The sequence below is a fragment of the Saccoglossus kowalevskii genome, chromosome 2, assembly GCF_978046115.1.
Source record: "Saccoglossus kowalevskii chromosome 2, keSacKowa6.1, whole genome shotgun sequence".
NCBI classification, from domain to species: Eukaryota; Metazoa; Hemichordata; class Enteropneusta; family Harrimaniidae; genus Saccoglossus; species Saccoglossus kowalevskii.
In genome coordinates this window covers 47,666,237-47,683,580 of record NC_140642.1, presented here as the reverse complement: position 1 = coordinate 47,683,580, position 17,344 = coordinate 47,666,237, and the positions used below count along the sequence as shown (strand labels likewise).

Below are 17,344 nucleotides of genomic sequence, written 5' to 3'. Positions count from 1 at the left end.
ATTCAGCCTACTGTCAAACCATTGCAGAACACACCAGTTCTCGTCCGATCACTGAATTTAAGCTGCATCGGGCGTGGTTAGTACTTGCATGGGAGACCGGCTGGGAATACCACGTGCAGTAGGCTCATCAACATTTTTATTCCACATTACATACTAACTTTTACCCATGATTTTTTGCCTAGCTGTAGCATTAACTGACATCCAATTCCGACGAATATTCATCCTACTGTCAAACCATTGCAGAATACACCAGTTCTCATCCGATCGCCGAAGTTAAGCTGCATCGGGCGTGGTTAGTACTTGCATGGAAGACCTGCTGGGAATGCCACGTGCAGTAGGCTTATCAACATTTTTATTCCATCGTACATACTATCTTTTTCCCTTCATTATTTGCCTAGTCGAAACATTAATTGAAATCCTATTCCGACGAATATTCAGCCTACTGCCAAACCATTGCAGAACACACCAGTTCTCGTCTGATCACTGAAGTTAAGCTAACCGGACGTGGTTAGTACTTGCATGGGAGACCGACTGAGAATATCACGTGCAGTAGGCTTATCAACATTTTTATTCCACCATACATACTATCGTTTTCCCGTGATTTTTTGTCTAGCGGAAGCATTAATTGAAATCCAATTCCGACAAATATTCAGCCTACTGCCAAACCATTGCAGAATACACCAGTTCTCGTCCGATCACTGAAGTTAAGCTGCATAGGGCGTGGTTAGCACTTACATGGGAGACCGGCTGGGAACACCACGTGCAGTAGGCTGATGAACATTTTTATTCCACCGTACATACTAACATTTTCCCGGGATTTTTTGCCTAGCCGAAGTATTAAATTACATCCAATTCCGACGAATATTCAGCCTACTGCCAAACCCTTGCAGAATACACCAGTTCTCGTCCGATCACTGAAGTTAAGCTGCATCGGGCGTGGTTGCATGGGAGACCGGCCTGGAATACCATGTGATTAGGCTCATCAACATTGTTATTCCACCGTACATACTAACGCTTTCCCGGGATGTTTTGCCTAGCCGTAGCAGTAAATGACATCCAATTCCGACGAATATTCAGACTACTGCCAAACCATTGCAGAATACACCAGTTCTCGTCCGATCACTGAAGTTAAGCTGCATCGGGCGTGGTTAGTACTTGCATGGGAGACAGGCTGGGAATACCACGTGCATTAGGCTCATCAACATTTTTATTCCACTGTACATACTAACGTTTTGCCGGGATTTTTGCCTAGCCGTAGCAGTAAATGACATCCAATTCCGACGAATATTCAGACTACTGCCAAACCATTGCAGAATACACCAGTTCTCGTCCGATCACTGAAGTTAAGCTGCATCGGGCGTGGTTAGTACTTGCATGGGAGACCGGCTGGGAATACCACATGCAGTATGCTTATCAACATTTTTATTCCACCATACATACCAAATTTTTCCCGGGATTTTTTGCCTAGCCAACGCGTTAATCCACAGGCAATTCTGACGAATATTCAACCTACTGTCAAACAATTGCAGAACACACCAGTTCTCGTCCGATCACTGAATTTAAGCTGCATCAGGCGTGGTTAGTACTTGCATGGGAGACCGGCTGGGAATACAACGTGCAGTAGGCTCATCAACATTTTCATTCCACATTACATACTAACTTTTACCCATGATTTTTTGCCTAGCCGTAGCATTAAATGACATCCGATTCCGACGAATATTCAGCCTACTGGCAAACCATTGCAGAATACACCAGTTCTCGTCTGATCACTGAAGTTAAGCTAACCGGACGTGGTTAGTACTTGCATGGGAGACCGGCTGAGAATATCACGTGCAGTAGGCTTATCAACATTTTTATTCCACCATACATACTATCTTTTTCCCGTGATTTTTTGTCTAGCCGAAGCATTAATTGAAATCCAACTCCGACAAATATTCAGCCTACTGCCAAACCATTGCAGAATACACCAGTTCTCGTTCGATCACTGAAGTTAAGCTGCATAGGGCGTGGTTAGTACTTGCATGGGAGACCGGCTGGGAATACCACGTGCAGTAGGCTGATGAACATTTTTATTCCACCGTACATACTAACATTTTCCCGGGATTTTTTGCCTAGCCGAAGTATTAAATTACCTCCAATTCCGACGAATATTCAGCCTACTGCCAAACCATTGCAGAATACACCAGTTCTCGTCCGATCACTGAAGTTAAGCTGCATCGGGCATGGTTTGGACTTGCACAGGAGACCGACTGGGAATACCGCGTGCAGTAGGCCCATCAACATTTTTATTCCACATTACATTCTAAATTTTTCCCATGATTTTTTGGCTAGACGAAGCATTAAATGACATACAATTCGGACGAATAATCAGCCTACTGCCAAACCATTGCAGAATACACCAGTTCTCGTCTGATCACTGAAGTTAAGCTGCATCAGGCGTGGTTGCATGGGAGACCGGCCTGGAATACCATGTGCATTAGGCTCATCAACATTGTTATTCCACCGTACATACCACATTTTTCCCTGGATTTTTTGCCTAGCCGAAGCGTTAAACGACATGCAATTCTGACGAACATTCAGCCTACTGTCAAACCATTGCAGAACACACCAGTTCCCGTTCGATCACTGAAGTTAAGCTGCATCGGGCGTGGTTAGTACTTGCATGGGAGACCGGCTGAGAATACCACGTGCAGTAGGCTCATCAATATTTTTATTCCACATTACATACTAACTTTTCCCATGATTTTTTGCCTAGACGAAGCATTAAATGACATACAATTCGGACGAACATTCAGCCTACTGCCAAACCATTGCAGAATACACCAGTTCTCGTCCGATCACTGAAGTTAAGCTGCATCGGGCGTGGTTAGTACTTGCATGGGAGACAGGCTTGGAATACCACGTGCATTAGGCTCATCAACATTTTTATTCCACCGTACATACTAACGTTTTCCCGGGATTGTTTGCCTAGCCGTAGCAGTAAATGACATCCAATTCCGACGAATATTCAGACTACTGCCAAACCATTGCAGAATACACCAGTTCTCGTCCGATCACTGAAGTTAAGCTGCATCGGGCGTGGTTAGTACTTGCATGGGAGACCGGCTGGGAATACCACATGCAGTAGGCTTATCAACATTTTTATTCCACCATACATACCAAATTTTTCCCGGGATTTTTTGCCTAGCCAACGCGTTAAACCACAGGCAATTCTGACGAATATTCAACCTACTGTCAAACAATTGCAGAACACACCAGTTCACGTCCGATCACTGAATTTAAGCTGCATAAGGCGTGGTTAGTACTTGCATGGGAGACCGGCTGGGAATACAACGTGCAGTAGGCTCATCAACATTTTCATTCCACATTACATACTAACTTTTACCCATGATTTTTTGCCTAGCCGTAGCATTAAATGACATCCAATTCTGACGAATATTCAGCCTACTGCCAAACCATTGCAGAATACACCAGTTCTCGTTCGATCACTGAAGTTAAGCTGCATAGGGCGTGGTTAGTACTTGCATGGGAGACCGGCTGGGAATACCACGTGCAGTAGGCTGATGAACATTTTTATTCCACCGTACATGCTAACATTTTCCCGGGATTTTTTGCCTAGCCGAAGTATTAAATTACATCCAATTCCGACGAATATTCAGCCTACTGCCAAACCATTGCAGAATACACCAGTTCTCGTCTGATCACTGAAGTTAAGCTGCATCGGGCATGGTTTGCCTTGCCGAAGTATTAAATTACATCAAATTCCGACGAATATTCAGTCTACTGCCAAACCATTGCAGAATACACCAGTTCTCGTCCGATCACTGAAGTTAAGCTGCATCGGGCGTGGTTGCATGGGAGACCGGCCTGGAATATCATGTGCATTAGGCTCATCAACATTTTTATTCCACCGTACATACCAAATTTTTCCCGGGATTTTTTGCCTAGCCGAAGCGATAAACGACATGCAATTCTGACGAATATTCAGCCTACTGTCAAACCATTGCAGAACACACCAGTTCCCGTTCGATCACTGAAGTTAAGCTCCATCGGGTGTGGTTAGTATTTGCATGGGAGACCGGCTGAGAATACCACGTGCAGTAGGCTCATAAACTTTTTTATTCCACATTACATACTAACTTTTACCCATGATTTTTTGCCTAGCCGTAGCATTAAATGACATCCAATTCCGACGAATATTCAGCCTACTGCCAAACCATTGCAGAATACACCAGTTCTCGTCCGATCACTGAAGTTAAGCTGCATAGGGCGTCGTTAGTACTTGCATGGGAGACCGGCTGGGAATACCACATGCAGTAGGCTGATGAACATTTTTATTCCACCGTACATACTAACTTTTCCCGGGATTTTTTGCCTAGCCGAAGTATTAAATTACATCCAATTCCGACGAATATTCAGTCTACTGCCAAGCCATTGCAGAACACACCAGTTCTCGTCCGATCACTGAAGTTAAGCTGCATAGGGCGTGGGTAGTACTTGCATGGGAGACCGGCTGAGAATACCACGTGCAGTAGGCTCATCAACATTTTTATTCCACATTACATACTAACTTTTTCCCATGATTTTTTGCCTAGATGAATCATTAAATGACATACAATTCGGACGAATATTCAGCCTACTGCCAAACCATTGCAGAATACACCAGTTCCCCTTCGATCACTGAATTTAAGCTGCATCGGGCGTTGTTAGTACTTGCATGGGAATACCACGTGCATTAGGCTCATCAACATTTTTATTCCACCGTACATACTAACGTTTTCCCGGTATTTTTTGCCTAGCCGGAGCAGTAAATGACATCCAATTCCGACGAATATTCAGCCTACTGCCAAACCATTGCAGAATACACATGTTCTCGTCCGATCACTGAAGTTAAGCTGCATCGGGCATGGTTAGTACTTGCATGGGAGACCGGCTGGGAATACCACGTGCAGTAGGTTTATCAACATTTTTATTCCACCGTACATACCAAATTTTTCCCGGGATTTTTTGCCTTGCCGAAGTATTAAATTACATCCAATTCCGACGAATATTCAGTCTACTGCCAAACCATTGCAGAATACACAAGTTCTCGTCCGATCTCTGAAGTTAAGCTGCATCGGGCGTGGTTAGTACTTGCATGGGAGACCGGCTGGGAATACCACGTGCAGTAGGCTGATGAATATTTTTATTCCACCATACATACTATCTTTTTCCCGTGTTTTTTTGCCTAGACGAAGCATTAAATGACATACAATTCGGACGAATATTCAGCCTACTGCCAAACCATCGCAGAATACACCAGTTCTCGTCCGATCACTGAAGTTAAGCTACATCGGGCGTGGTTGCATTGGAGACCGGCCTGGAATATCATGTGCATTAGGCTCATCAACATTATTATTCCACCGTACATACCAAATTTTTCCCGGGATTTTTTGCCTAGCCAAAGCGTTAAACGACATGCAATTCTGACGAATATTCCGCCTACTGTCAAACCATTGCAGAACACACCAGTTCCCGATCGATCACTGAAGTTAAGCTGCATCGGGCGTGGTTAGTACTTGCATGGGAGACCGGCTGAGAATACCACGTGCAGTAGGCTCATCATCATTTTTATTCCACATTACATACTAACTTTTTCCCATGATTTTTTGCCTAGACGAAGCATTAAATGACATACAATTCGGACGAATATTCAGCCTACTGCCTAACCATTGCAGAATACACCAGTTCTCGTCCGATCACTGAAGTTAAGCTGCATCGGGCGTGGTTAGTACTTGCATGGGAGACAGGCTTGGAATACCACGTGCATTAGGCTCATCAACATTTTTATTCCTCCGTACATACTAACGTTTTCCCGGGATTTTTTGCCTAGCCGAAGTCCTAAATTACATACAATTCCGACGAATATTCAGCCTACTGCCAAACCAATGCAGAATACACCAGTTCTCGTCCGATCACTGAAGTTAAGCTACATCGGGCATGGTTAGGACTTGCACGGGAGACCGGCTGGGAATACCACGTGCAGTAGGCCCATCAACATTTTTATTCCACATTACATTCTAAATTTTTCCCATGATTTTTGCCTAGACGAAGCATTAAATGACATACAATTCAGACGAATATTCAGCCTACTGCCAAACCATAGCAGAATACATCAGTTCTCGTCCGATCACTGAAGTTAAGCTGGATCGGGCGTGGTTGCATGGGAGACCGGCCTGGAATACCATGTGCGTTAGGCTCATCAACATTTTTATTCCACCGTACATACCAAATTTTTCCCGGGATTTTTTGCCTAGCCGAAGCGTTAAACGACATGCAATTCTGACGAATATTCAGCCTACTGTCAAACCATTGCAGAACACACCAGTTCCCGTTCGATCACTGAATTTAAGCAGCATCGGGCGTTGTTAGTACTTGCATGGGAGACCGGCTGAGAATACCACGTGCAGTAGGCTCATCAACTTTTTTATACCACATTACATACCTACTTTTACCCATGATTTTTTGCCTAGCCGTAGCATTAAATGACATCCAATTCCGACGAATATTCAGCCTACTGCCAAACTATTGCAGAATACACGAGTTCTCGTCCGATCACTGAAGTTAAGCTGCATCGGGCGTGGTTAGTACTTGCATGGGAGACAGGCTGGGAATACCACGTGCATTAGGCTCATCAACATTTTTATTCCACCGTACATACTAACGTTTTCCCGGGATTTTTTGCCTTGCCGAAGTATTAAATTACATCCAATTCCGACGAATATTCAGTCTACTGCCAAACCATTGCAGAATACACCAGTTCTCGTCCGATCTCTGAAGTTAAGCTGCATCGGGCGTGGTTAGTACTTGCATGGGAGACCGGCTGGGAATACCAAGTGCAGTAGGCTGATGAACATTTTTATTCCACCGTACATACTAAGTTTTTCCCAGGATTTTTTGCCTAGCCGAAGCATTAATTGAAATCCAATTCCGACAAATATTCAGTCTACTGCCAAACCATTGCAGAATACACCAGTTCTCGTCCGATCTCTGAAGATAAGCTGCATCGGGCGTGGTTTGCACTTGCATGGGAGACCGGCTGGGAATACCACGTGCAGTAGGCTGATGAATATTTTTATTCCACCATACATACTATCTTTTTCCCGTGTTTTTTGCCTAGACGAAGCATTAAATGACATACAATTCGGACGAATATTTAGCCTACTGCCAAACCATCGCAGAATACACCAGTTCTCGTCCGATCACTGAAGTTAAGCTACATTGGGCGTGGTTGCATTGGAGACCGGCCTGGAATATCATGTGCATTAGGCTCATCAACATTTTTATTCCACCGTACATACCAAATTTTTCCCGGGATTTTTTGCCTAGCCAAAGCGTTAAACGACATGCAATTCTGACGAATATGCCGCCTACTGTCAAACCATTGCAGAACACACCAGTTCCCGTTCGATCACTGAAGTTAAGCTGCATCGGGCGTGGTTAGTACTTGCATGGGAGACCGGCTGAGAATACCACGTGCAGTAGGCTCATCATCATTTGTATAACACATTACATACTAACTTTTTCCCATGATTCTTTGCCTAGACGAAGCATTAAATGACATACAATTCGGACGAATATTCAGCCTACTGCCTAACCATTGCAGAATACACCAGTTCTCGTCCGATCACTGAAGTTAAGCTGCATCGGGCGTGGTTAGTACTTGCATGGGAGACAGGCTGGGAATACCACGTGCATTAGCCTCATCAACATTTTTATTCCACCGTACATACTAACGTTTTCCCGGGATTTTTTGCCTAGCCGTAGCAGTAAATGACATCCAATTCCGACGAATATTCAGCCTACTGCCAAACCATTGCAGAATACACCAGTTCTCGTCCGATCACTGAAGTTAAGCTGCATCGGGCGTGGTTAGTACTTGCATGGGAGACCGGCTGGGAATACCACGTGCAGTAGGCTGATGAACATTGTTATTCCTCCGTACATACTAACTTTTTCCCGGGATTTTTTGCCTAGCCGAAGCATTAATTGAAATCCAATTCCGACAAATATTCAGTCTACTGCCAAACCATTGCAGAATACACCAGTTCTCGTCCGATCACTGAAGTTAAGCTGCATCGGGCGTGGTTAGTACTTGCATGGGAGACCGGCTGGGAATACCACGTGCAGTAGGCTTATCAACATTTTTATTCCACCGTACATACCAAATTTTTCCCGGGATTTTTTGCCTAGCCAACGCTTTACACCACAGGCAATTCTGACGAATATTCAGCCTACTGTCAAACCATTGCAGAACACACCAGTTCTCGTCCGATCACTGAATTTAAGCTGCATCGGGCGTGGTTAGTACTTGCATGGGAGACCGGCTGGGAATACCACGTGCAGTAGGCTCATCAACATTTTTATTCCACATTACATACTTACTTTTGCCCATGATTTTTTGCCTAGCCGTAGCATTAAATGACATCCAATTCCGACGAATATTCAGCCTACTGCCACACCATTGCAGAATACACCAGTTCTCGTCCGATTGCCGAAGTTAAGCTGCATCGGGCGTGGTTAGTACTTGCATGGAAGACCTGCTGGGAATGCCACGTGCAGTAGGCTTATCAACATTTTTATTCCACTGTACATACTATATTTTTCCCTTTATTATTTGCCGAGCCGAAACATTAATTGAAATCCTATTCCGACAAATATTCAGCCTACTGCCAAACCATTGCAGAATACACCAGTTCTCGTCTGATCACTGAAGTTAAGCTAACCGGACGTGGTTAGTACTTGCATGGGAGACCGGCTGAGAATATCACGTGCAGTAGGATTATCAACATTTTTATTCCACCATACATACTATCTTTTTCCCGTGATTGTTTGTCTAGCCGAAGCATTAATTGAAATCCAATTCCGACAAATGTTCAGCCTACTGCCAAACCATTGCAGAATTCACCAGTTCTCGTCCAAGATCGACGCCTCAGACCGGTGCTCCTGAAATCCTTTGTCATCCTTGCGTGTGTAAGGCATCCAACGTCTATATTTCTTGGAATTTTATGAACAGCTGTTTCTCCTACTTCTCAGCACAGAATTTAGTGTAATCGTGCTCTGGGAAAGCTAGCCTTCCAGCCTGTTCAGATATTCTGTTCAGGCTGGGTTGTCGGCCAAGATGGCCGCCTCGCCGAGTGTGAGACATACTGTGACTAAGGCAAACATTGTCAGCCTGATCGACGACAACTATACCGCTCTAGAAGAAATATCGTCAGTTGAATTAGCAGCATCAAAGGGATCTGTGATCGGGTGCATGAATATTAATGGGATCTGGCAATTGACAATGAAATCGCCTGAATCTACTGAGCTACTATTGGAACAAGGTATTTCTATTAGAGATAGCGAGGTTGAGGTCCGAGGTATCTCCAGACACTTCACTAATGTCTCATTTCTAAATCTACCACTCTATATCCACGACGACGCTGTTATTGATAAACTCACACACTTTGGTTGCATGATTCGCAGCCCTGTGATTCACAAATTCTTTAAAGAAGCTCCAACTGTTGAAAATGGTATTCGTTTTGTACGAGTTGAATTTCCGGCCCGAATCAAATCTCTACCGTACGCTGCCAAGTTTGAGGAAAATGGACATTATGTGAAATTAATCCACAACAACCAAAGAAAGGTGTGTAACCATTGCCTCAGTGATGAGCATATAATTCACCAATGCCCGACGTGCGAATGCAATTTATGCCATAAACAAGGCCATACTGAGCGCAAATGTAGATCACAGAAACGCTTCACATGTGGTCAATTTGGCCACATTTCACGTGATTGTGATACACCACTTAATCAGAAGCGTGAAGCCCCTGTCTTGGAATCTAGTAAGCCGGGCTCTAGTATTTCTGATGATGTTCATAACGACAACGACCAGACTCCGCCTGACACCATTGCCGATTCCGACTACATGTCCAACGAAAATAAAGATGACAAGACTGAAAACAATGAACATTTAGCACTCGACCTAACCTGTTTTACAACAACACAACCCCCGGATAATGAAGCTATTGCAAAATCACCTCAAATCGGAGGTAAATTATGCAACAAACGGCATCACGACTCCTCATCGGACTCCACTTGCACCGATACAATCAACAGACGTAAGAAACTCACTCCAAAACCTAATACTGAAAAGGCGAGGAACGCATTCAGATCCAAAGACACTGCACATACCATGCCCGAGGATCAGAACGAAGACGGTAGTATGGAAGATTCAGGACAACCAAAATGACCTGTTACATCATAACAATCATGGTAATTATCACCTCAATCAACGTGAACGGATTATGCAACCCAGTCAAGATAAAGAACTCACTACATCTCTTCAAGATACGTCACTATGATTTAGTATGTATTCAAGAGACATTTTGGTCCGATGATAATGTAGCTAAGTTTGTATCTTATTTTCAAAATGATTTTGATGTATATTTTAACAACTGCATAGCGCCCCATGGGAGGCGGGGTGTGTGTTGCCTAGTTAGGAAAACATCTGGAATCAATGTTCATAAAACTAATTTAGACCATCAAGGGCGTGTTTTACAGCTCTCTTGTGATATTGATGATCGTTTAGTAAACATTGTCAACGTTTACGCGCCAAATAACGTCAGAGACCGCAGTAATTTTTTCGACAGTCTTGAGCAGTATGTTGACAGAAATGCTGTGAATATATATATCGGCGATTTTAACTGAAAACAAATGCCATCAAAAGACAATTCAGTAACTATTCGTACAGACAACGATCTGTCACGTAGGCATCTCCAAAAATTTATGTGCAACAATAATTTTGTAGATGTATGGCGCTATCAGCATCTTCACGTGACACAGTTCACATGGAGGCGATACGATAGCATAAATGATACACTACACCAAAGTCGAATTGATTACGCCCTTTTAGAAACAAATAATCTACATTACTGTATGTCAACCGAAATACTAGCTTTTCCTTACAGCGACCGTGACGCTATTAAATACGCGATGAACTTTGAAAATGTTTCTCGAGGACCGGGTACTTGGAAGTTTAATAACGCACTTCTCGATGACGGTACCTATGACTGCGAAGTCAAACAATTAATTGCTCAGTCTAAAAATCTCGAACTCTATGAACAAAATAAAATTGAGTGGTGGGAAACCATCAAAAGTGGCATTCGAAAACACGCAATTAAATTCGCCAAAAATAAAAGCAAATTAAACAAAAAATCTAAAAAGAAGCTAGAAAAACAAATCAAGTTTGAGTATAAGAAGGCAGGAAAATACAGTAATTATGATATAACAAAACTAAAACAATTAGAACATGAACTAGAATTACACATCCAGCGTAAGATCGACGGCGCTATAATTAGGAGCAAGGTGCGGTTTTTCGAGAAGGGAGAAAAAAGTACAAAATTTTTCTTCAACTTAGAAAAATCACGCCATAATCAGAAAAGTATGAAAACTTTAATAACTGATAATGGTAATACACTAAATACCAGCGACAATATTCTAGCAGAAACCGCATTATTTTACTCAAACCTATACCGGAAAGTTCCCCCTCTACAATCGGATATTGATAATTTCATAAGATTTCTTACAGCTAAATTGACCACGGATGACAATCATGCGTGTGACAAACCCCTTTGCTTAAACAAGATTTATCAATCCCTTACTTGCATGGACAACAATAAAAGCCCCGGTACTGACGGCCTCACAGAAGCCTGGTATAAGCATTTTTGGGACATAATAGGACAGGATCTCATGGATATTTACAATCTATCGCTAGAATCAGGTCTTCTCCCTCCCAGCATGCAAAAAGCAGTTATCACGCTCGTCCCCAAACTGGGTCGCGACAAAAGAATGTTGAAAAACTGGCGCCCAATTAGCCTAATGAACGTGGACTACAAAATTCTTTCTAAAACACTGGCTTGTCGTTTGCGTAATGTAATTTCGTCTATCATATCCGTTGACCAAACGTGTTGCATACCGGGAAGAGACATAGCGGATAACGTACTTTGTATAAGCGACGTAATTAATTATGTTAATGAAACAAACAAAGCAGGTGTCATTCTTAAATTAGATCAGTTAAAAGCTTTTGATCGTGTTGAACACATGTATCTTAATAACGTGCTGAATGCCTTCAATTTCGGACCCGTCTTTATTAATTGGATTAATGTGCTCTATAACAATGCTCAAAGTTGTGTTAAGTCAAACGGGTTTGTTTCGGATTTGTTTCCTGTTACTCGTGGAATTAGACAAGGCTGCCCAATCTCTGCAATTCTATTTGTGCTATCCGTTGAACCATTAAATGCTGCCATCAAAGCTTGTACTAATATACATGGTATCAAATTTCCCGGTTCATTTGACACTTCTTTAGTTTACCAGCACGCAGACGACACCACTCTCACAATTAGGGACGACCGATCTGTTGACCACACACTTGACATAATGCAACGATACGAAAAAGCGTCGGGTGCTAAACTAAATATCGATAAGTCAGAATATCTCATGATCGGCAGTAATAAAAACCGTTCAGAGAGTCCCTATCCTTTCAAGCTTTGTACCGACGCCATACCTATCCTAGGTATTGTAATGGGAAATAATAAAAGCTCAGTGCAATGTCAAAACTGGGAAAACAGGGTAAACAAATGCCTTCACATTTTAAAAAGGTGGAGCCACCGGAAATTAACTTTCCGCGGCAAAACACTTGTTGCTAATGCCTTGGTTTCTTCGACCCTGTGGTACACGTTATCTGTTTCGAGCATGCCCGAATATTACACAGCGAAAATTAAAAACAGTATTGTAGATTTCTTTTGGAGTAACAAGAGGCATCAAATAAAATACCAAGTGATCACGGGTCCTATCTCTGAAGGCGGGCACAATCTTGTAAATATAGAATTTAAACAAATGGCGTTTCGTTTAAAATGGCTTAAAAAACTCATGAACGCCGATTTACAACATAAATTTAAACACTTAATGTTATTCTACTTGAATAAGTACAGAAACTTGCAACTTGGCAAAAGTATCCTGAAGATTAATTTCGATAATAATAAAATATTGGATATTCCGCCATTCTATGCTGAAATTCTCAAGGCATGGGGAATGGTCGCCAACGGCAACCGTAGTCAACCTGAACCTTCATACCAAATAATGTACGAGCCATTATTATGTAACCCTTTTATTGTTCACAAGAACAAGTCATTATTTTTTCAAGACTTTATTAACGCCCGGATTGTTCAGGTTAATGACCTGACATATGAAGTTATACCGGGTTTTCTACCATTTTCTGCTATTTCAGAGCTTGTAACTGCAACATCAACTTCTGAAGCGAGTGGACAGGGACAGGTTTATGATAAATACAGAGTTCTTCTAAAATCATTACCACGTGATTGGTTACAATATTGTTTTGAGAATGCCTGCTCGAACGAGCGCGACACGCTTTCTGTCACATTGCAAATAGAAACAAATAATATCGAGATTATGCAAATGACAACTAAACAACTAACTGCCCTTGTTCGCTCGTGTCAGAAATCCAGCTCTCCACAATTATTTAAGGCAGCTTGCATTAATTATTGGGCTGAGAAATTTCCAAATGTTCACTTAGACAGAATTTGGAAAAATATATACGGAGGCATAAAAGAAAATATTATTTGTGACCTAGAATATCTTATTGTTCATAATTCACTTGTAACAAACGCTACCCTATATAATGCCACAATTATAGACAGCCCTTTATGTAATTTCTGCACGTCTGACAACGATAGTATTTTGCACGCGTTCAGTGAATGTACAACAGTACAGGAATTATGGACATACGTGTTCAGTATTATCGTCACAATTTGTGGAGGAATTTCTAGTGCAAATAAGCAAGAATTAATTATTTTTGGTTTCCTTGATAAATCGGACACATACGAATGGGCGGTCATAAATTTTCTAATAGGTATGGGAAAATACTCCATTAATGCACGGCATCTGTTTCAGCGAAAGCACAGTAAAACAATGCAGCTCATTCCATATTTTAAGTATAAGCTAAAAGCTAAGCTTAAATTTGAATATGATCGATTTTTGCATCATGATGATCTGTTACAATTCCAGTGTCTCTTCCAAGACACTCACATAGTGAATCATGTCGATACTCTGGATACGAAGTAAACATCACATAGCTTACCCACAATGCACAACCTCAGATGTGAAATTCAACATGTATTATTAATGGTTACAACATGCCGATTCCACGTTTCCATCGTCGATAGGATTTGCACCACAATTTGACATTGAACTCCTATGAACGTTTATTTATAATCCGGGAATTCAATCATCGGAATCTGTACAGAGTTTACTTATTTTTATTACTGTTATTACTAATTACAATTACTGTAATCGCTCTGGGTTATGAAGGGTGCCCTCAAGGTACTACTAGCGAATTACAAACCAACAGCTATCACGCTCAGCCTCATTCCACGTTTTCCATCGCCGATAGGATTTGCACCACAATTTGACATTGTATTCCTATGAACGTTTATTATTAATCCGGGAATTTAACCAACGGAACAAGCGCTAATGTGTGTTATAATTAATACTGTTTTTATAAAAACTCATGTCATAGTTATGTAAACTTTATATTCAATAAGAATAACAGAATGTGCAATATGTCTTTTTAACAAGGCTGTCCAGTGGGTCAGTCTTTTAATAAAAGAGAAAAAAAATACACCAGTTCTCGTCCGATCACTGAAGTTAAGCTGCATAGGGCGTTAGTACTTGCATGGGAGACCGGCTGGGAATACCACGTGCAGTAGGCTGATGAACATTTTTATTCCACCGTGCATACTAAATTTTTCCCGGGATTTTTTGCCTAGCCGAAGTATTAAATTACATCCAATTCCGACGAATATTCAGCCTACTGCCAAACCATTGCAGAATACACCAGTTCTCGTCCGATCACTGAAGTTAAGCTGCATCGGGCATGGTTAGGACTTGCACGGGAGACCGGCTGGGAATACAACGTGCAGTAGGCCCATCAACATTTTTATTCCACATTACATTCTAAAGTTTTTCCATGCTTTTTTGCCTAGACGAAGCATTAAATGACATACAATTCGGACGAATATTCAGCCTACTGCCAAACCATTGCAGAATACACCAGTTCTCGTCCGATCACTGAAGTTAAGCTGCATCGGGCGTGGTTAGTACTTGCATGGGAGACCGGCCTGGAATACCATGTGATTAGGCTCATCAACATTTTTATTCCACCGTACATACACAATTTTTCCCGTGATTTTTTGCCTAGCCGAAGCGTTAAACGACATGCAATTCTGACGAATATTCAGCCTACTGTCAAACCATTGCAGAACACACCAGTTCCCGTTCGATCACTGAATTTAAGCTGCATCGGGCGTGGTTAGTACTTGCATGGGAGACCGGCTGAGAATACCACGTGCAGTAGGCTCATCAACTTTTTTATACCACATTACATACTTAATTTTACCCATGATTTTTTGTCTAGCCGTAGCATTAAATGACATCCAATTCCGACGAATATTCAGCCTACTGCCAAACCATTGCAGAATACACCAGTTCTCGTCCGATCACTGAAGTTAAGCTGCATCGGGCGTGGTTAGTACTTGCATGGGATACCTGCTGGGAATGCCACGTGCAGTAGGCTTATCAACATTTTTATTCCACCATACATACTATCTTTTTCCCTTTATTATTTGCCGAGCCTAAACATTAATTGAAATCCTATTCCGACGAATATTCAGCCTACTGCCAAACAATTGCAGAATACACCAGTTCTCGTCTGATCACTGAAGTTAAGCTAACCGGACGTGGTTAGTACTTGCATGGGTGACCGGCTGAGAATATCACGTGCAGTAGGCTTATCAACATTTTTATTCCACCATACATACTATCTTTTTCCCGTGATTTTTTGTCTAGCCGAAGTATTAAATTACATCCAATTCCGACGATTATTCAGCCTACTGCCAAACCATTGCAGAATACACCAGTTCTCGTCCGATCACTGAAGTTAAGCTGCATCGGGCATGGTTAGGACTTGCACGGGAGACCGGCTGGGAATACCACGTGCAGTAGGCCCATCAACATTTTTATTCCACATTACATTCAAAATTTTTCCCATGCTTTTTTGCCTAGACGAAGCATTAAATGACATACAATTCGGACGAATATTCAGCCTACTGCCAAACCATTGCAGAATACACCAGTTCTCGTCCGATCACTGAAGTTAAGCTTCATCGGGCGTGGTTGCATGGGAGACCGGCCTGGAATACCATGTGATTAGGCTCATCAACATTTTTATTCCACCGTACATACCACATTTTTCCCGGGATTTTTTGCTTAGCGGAAGCGTTAAACGACATGCAATTCTGACGAATATTCAGCCTACTGTCAAACCATTGCAGAACACACCAGTTCCCGTTCGATCACTGAATTTAAGCTGCATCGGGCGTGGTTAGTACTTGCATGGGAGACAGGCTGGGAATACCACGTGCATTAGGCTCATCAACATTTTTATTCCACCGTTCATACTAACGTTTTCACGGGATTTTTTGCCTTGCCGAAGTATTAAATTACATCCAATTCCGACGAATATTCAGTCAACTGCCAAACCATTGCAGAATACACCAGTTCTCATCCGATCTCGGAAGTTAAGCTTTATCGGGCATGGTTAGTACTTGCATGGGAGACCGGCTGGGAATACCACGTGCAGTAGGCTGATGAACATTTTTATTCCACCATACATACTATCTTTTTCCCGTGATTTTTTGCCTAGCCAAAGCATTAATTGAAATCAAATTCCGACAAATATTCAGCCTACTGCCAAACCATTGCAGAATACACCAGTTCTCGTCCGATCACTGAAGTTAAGCTGCATCGGGCGTGGTTAGTATTTGCATGGGAGACCGGCTGGGAATACCACGTGCAGTAGGCTGATGAACATTTTTATTCCACCATACATACTAACTTTTTCCCGGGATTTTTTGCCTAGCCGAAGTATTAAATTACATCCAATTCCAACGAATATTCAGCCTACTGCCAAACCATTGCAGAATACACCACTTCTCGTCTGATCACTGAAGTTAAGCTCCATCGTGCGTGGATAGTACTTGAATGGGAGACCGGCTGGGAATAATATGTCCAGTAGGCTCATCAACATTTTTACTCCACCGTACTTACTAACTTTTTTCCATGATTTTTTGCCTAACCGAAGTACTAAATTACATCCAATTCCGACGAATATTCAGCTTACTGACAAACCATTGCAGAATACACCAGTTCTAGTCCAATCACTGAAGTTAAGCTCACCGGACGTGGT

General features: G+C 42.2%; 3 non-coding genes and 40 pseudogenes across 3 annotated transcripts; all 43 read left to right on the top strand.

Annotated features, from left to right (window-relative positions):
• The first annotated feature begins 5 nt into the window (after positions 1-5).
• On the top strand, positions 6-125 carry LOC146750159 (5S ribosomal RNA; annotated as a pseudogene).
• Positions 126-221: 96 nt separating this feature from the next.
• Positions 222-341, top strand: LOC146750158 (5S ribosomal RNA; annotated as a pseudogene).
• Positions 342-437: 96 nt separating this feature from the next.
• On the top strand, positions 438-556 carry LOC146750157 (5S ribosomal RNA; annotated as a pseudogene).
• Positions 557-652: 96 nt separating this feature from the next.
• Positions 653-772, top strand: LOC146750156 (5S ribosomal RNA; annotated as a pseudogene).
• A 304-nt stretch (positions 773-1,076) lies between these two features.
• On the top strand, positions 1,077-1,196 carry LOC146750155 (5S ribosomal RNA; annotated as a pseudogene).
• Positions 1,197-1,291: 95 nt separating this feature from the next.
• On the top strand, positions 1,292-1,411 carry LOC146750154 (5S ribosomal RNA; annotated as a pseudogene).
• A 96-nt stretch (positions 1,412-1,507) lies between these two features.
• LOC146750153 (5S ribosomal RNA) lies at positions 1,508-1,627 on the top strand (annotated as a pseudogene).
• A 96-nt stretch (positions 1,628-1,723) lies between these two features.
• Positions 1,724-1,842, top strand: LOC146750152 (5S ribosomal RNA; annotated as a pseudogene).
• A 96-nt stretch (positions 1,843-1,938) lies between these two features.
• On the top strand, positions 1,939-2,058 carry LOC146750151 (5S ribosomal RNA). Its single transcript, XR_014928799.1, has one exon. It is a non-coding gene; the product is annotated as a 5S ribosomal RNA (ribosomal RNA).
• A 96-nt stretch (positions 2,059-2,154) lies between these two features.
• On the top strand, positions 2,155-2,274 carry LOC146750150 (5S ribosomal RNA; annotated as a pseudogene).
• Positions 2,275-2,579: 305 nt separating this feature from the next.
• LOC146750149 (5S ribosomal RNA) lies at positions 2,580-2,699 on the top strand (annotated as a pseudogene).
• Positions 2,700-2,794: 95 nt separating this feature from the next.
• LOC146750148 (5S ribosomal RNA) lies at positions 2,795-2,914 on the top strand (annotated as a pseudogene).
• A 96-nt stretch (positions 2,915-3,010) lies between these two features.
• Positions 3,011-3,130, top strand: LOC146750147 (5S ribosomal RNA; annotated as a pseudogene).
• A 96-nt stretch (positions 3,131-3,226) lies between these two features.
• On the top strand, positions 3,227-3,346 carry LOC146750146 (5S ribosomal RNA; annotated as a pseudogene).
• Positions 3,347-3,442: 96 nt separating this feature from the next.
• On the top strand, positions 3,443-3,562 carry LOC146750145 (5S ribosomal RNA). Its single transcript, XR_014928651.1, has one exon. It is a non-coding gene; the product is annotated as a 5S ribosomal RNA (ribosomal RNA).
• A 425-nt stretch (positions 3,563-3,987) lies between these two features.
• Positions 3,988-4,107, top strand: LOC146750144 (5S ribosomal RNA; annotated as a pseudogene).
• Positions 4,108-4,203: 96 nt separating this feature from the next.
• Positions 4,204-4,323, top strand: LOC146750143 (5S ribosomal RNA; annotated as a pseudogene).
• A 95-nt stretch (positions 4,324-4,418) lies between these two features.
• On the top strand, positions 4,419-4,538 carry LOC146750142 (5S ribosomal RNA; annotated as a pseudogene).
• A 300-nt stretch (positions 4,539-4,838) lies between these two features.
• On the top strand, positions 4,839-4,958 carry LOC146750141 (5S ribosomal RNA; annotated as a pseudogene).
• Positions 4,959-5,054: 96 nt separating this feature from the next.
• On the top strand, positions 5,055-5,174 carry LOC146750140 (5S ribosomal RNA; annotated as a pseudogene).
• Positions 5,175-5,479: 305 nt separating this feature from the next.
• LOC146750139 (5S ribosomal RNA) lies at positions 5,480-5,599 on the top strand (annotated as a pseudogene).
• Positions 5,600-5,695: 96 nt separating this feature from the next.
• LOC146750138 (5S ribosomal RNA) lies at positions 5,696-5,815 on the top strand (annotated as a pseudogene).
• A 96-nt stretch (positions 5,816-5,911) lies between these two features.
• On the top strand, positions 5,912-6,031 carry LOC146750137 (5S ribosomal RNA; annotated as a pseudogene).
• A 304-nt stretch (positions 6,032-6,335) lies between these two features.
• LOC146750136 (5S ribosomal RNA) lies at positions 6,336-6,455 on the top strand (annotated as a pseudogene).
• Positions 6,456-6,551: 96 nt separating this feature from the next.
• Positions 6,552-6,671, top strand: LOC146750135 (5S ribosomal RNA; annotated as a pseudogene).
• A 96-nt stretch (positions 6,672-6,767) lies between these two features.
• Positions 6,768-6,887, top strand: LOC144360412 (5S ribosomal RNA; annotated as a pseudogene).
• Positions 6,888-6,983: 96 nt separating this feature from the next.
• On the top strand, positions 6,984-7,103 carry LOC144343785 (5S ribosomal RNA; annotated as a pseudogene).
• A 304-nt stretch (positions 7,104-7,407) lies between these two features.
• LOC144343775 (5S ribosomal RNA) lies at positions 7,408-7,527 on the top strand (annotated as a pseudogene).
• Positions 7,528-7,623: 96 nt separating this feature from the next.
• LOC144343779 (5S ribosomal RNA) lies at positions 7,624-7,743 on the top strand (annotated as a pseudogene).
• A 96-nt stretch (positions 7,744-7,839) lies between these two features.
• LOC144343815 (5S ribosomal RNA) lies at positions 7,840-7,959 on the top strand. The gene has a single exon (XR_014928845.1). It is a non-coding gene; the product is annotated as a 5S ribosomal RNA (ribosomal RNA).
• A 96-nt stretch (positions 7,960-8,055) lies between these two features.
• LOC144360413 (5S ribosomal RNA) lies at positions 8,056-8,175 on the top strand (annotated as a pseudogene).
• Positions 8,176-8,271: 96 nt separating this feature from the next.
• Positions 8,272-8,391, top strand: LOC144360941 (5S ribosomal RNA; annotated as a pseudogene).
• A 96-nt stretch (positions 8,392-8,487) lies between these two features.
• LOC144360415 (5S ribosomal RNA) lies at positions 8,488-8,607 on the top strand (annotated as a pseudogene).
• A 96-nt stretch (positions 8,608-8,703) lies between these two features.
• Positions 8,704-8,822, top strand: LOC144360411 (5S ribosomal RNA; annotated as a pseudogene).
• Positions 8,823-14,906: 6,084 nt separating this feature from the next.
• LOC144355289 (5S ribosomal RNA) lies at positions 14,907-15,026 on the top strand (annotated as a pseudogene).
• A 96-nt stretch (positions 15,027-15,122) lies between these two features.
• On the top strand, positions 15,123-15,241 carry LOC144355275 (5S ribosomal RNA; annotated as a pseudogene).
• Positions 15,242-15,337: 96 nt separating this feature from the next.
• Positions 15,338-15,457, top strand: LOC144355285 (5S ribosomal RNA; annotated as a pseudogene).
• Positions 15,458-15,553: 96 nt separating this feature from the next.
• On the top strand, positions 15,554-15,673 carry LOC144355278 (5S ribosomal RNA; annotated as a pseudogene).
• Positions 15,674-15,769: 96 nt separating this feature from the next.
• Positions 15,770-15,888, top strand: LOC146750134 (5S ribosomal RNA; annotated as a pseudogene).
• Positions 15,889-15,984: 96 nt separating this feature from the next.
• Positions 15,985-16,104, top strand: LOC146750133 (5S ribosomal RNA; annotated as a pseudogene).
• Positions 16,105-16,408: 304 nt separating this feature from the next.
• LOC146750132 (5S ribosomal RNA) lies at positions 16,409-16,528 on the top strand (annotated as a pseudogene).
• Positions 16,529-16,624: 96 nt separating this feature from the next.
• LOC146750131 (5S ribosomal RNA) lies at positions 16,625-16,744 on the top strand (annotated as a pseudogene).
• Positions 16,745-16,840: 96 nt separating this feature from the next.
• On the top strand, positions 16,841-16,960 carry LOC146750130 (5S ribosomal RNA; annotated as a pseudogene).
• Positions 16,961-17,344: the final 384 nt, after the last annotated feature.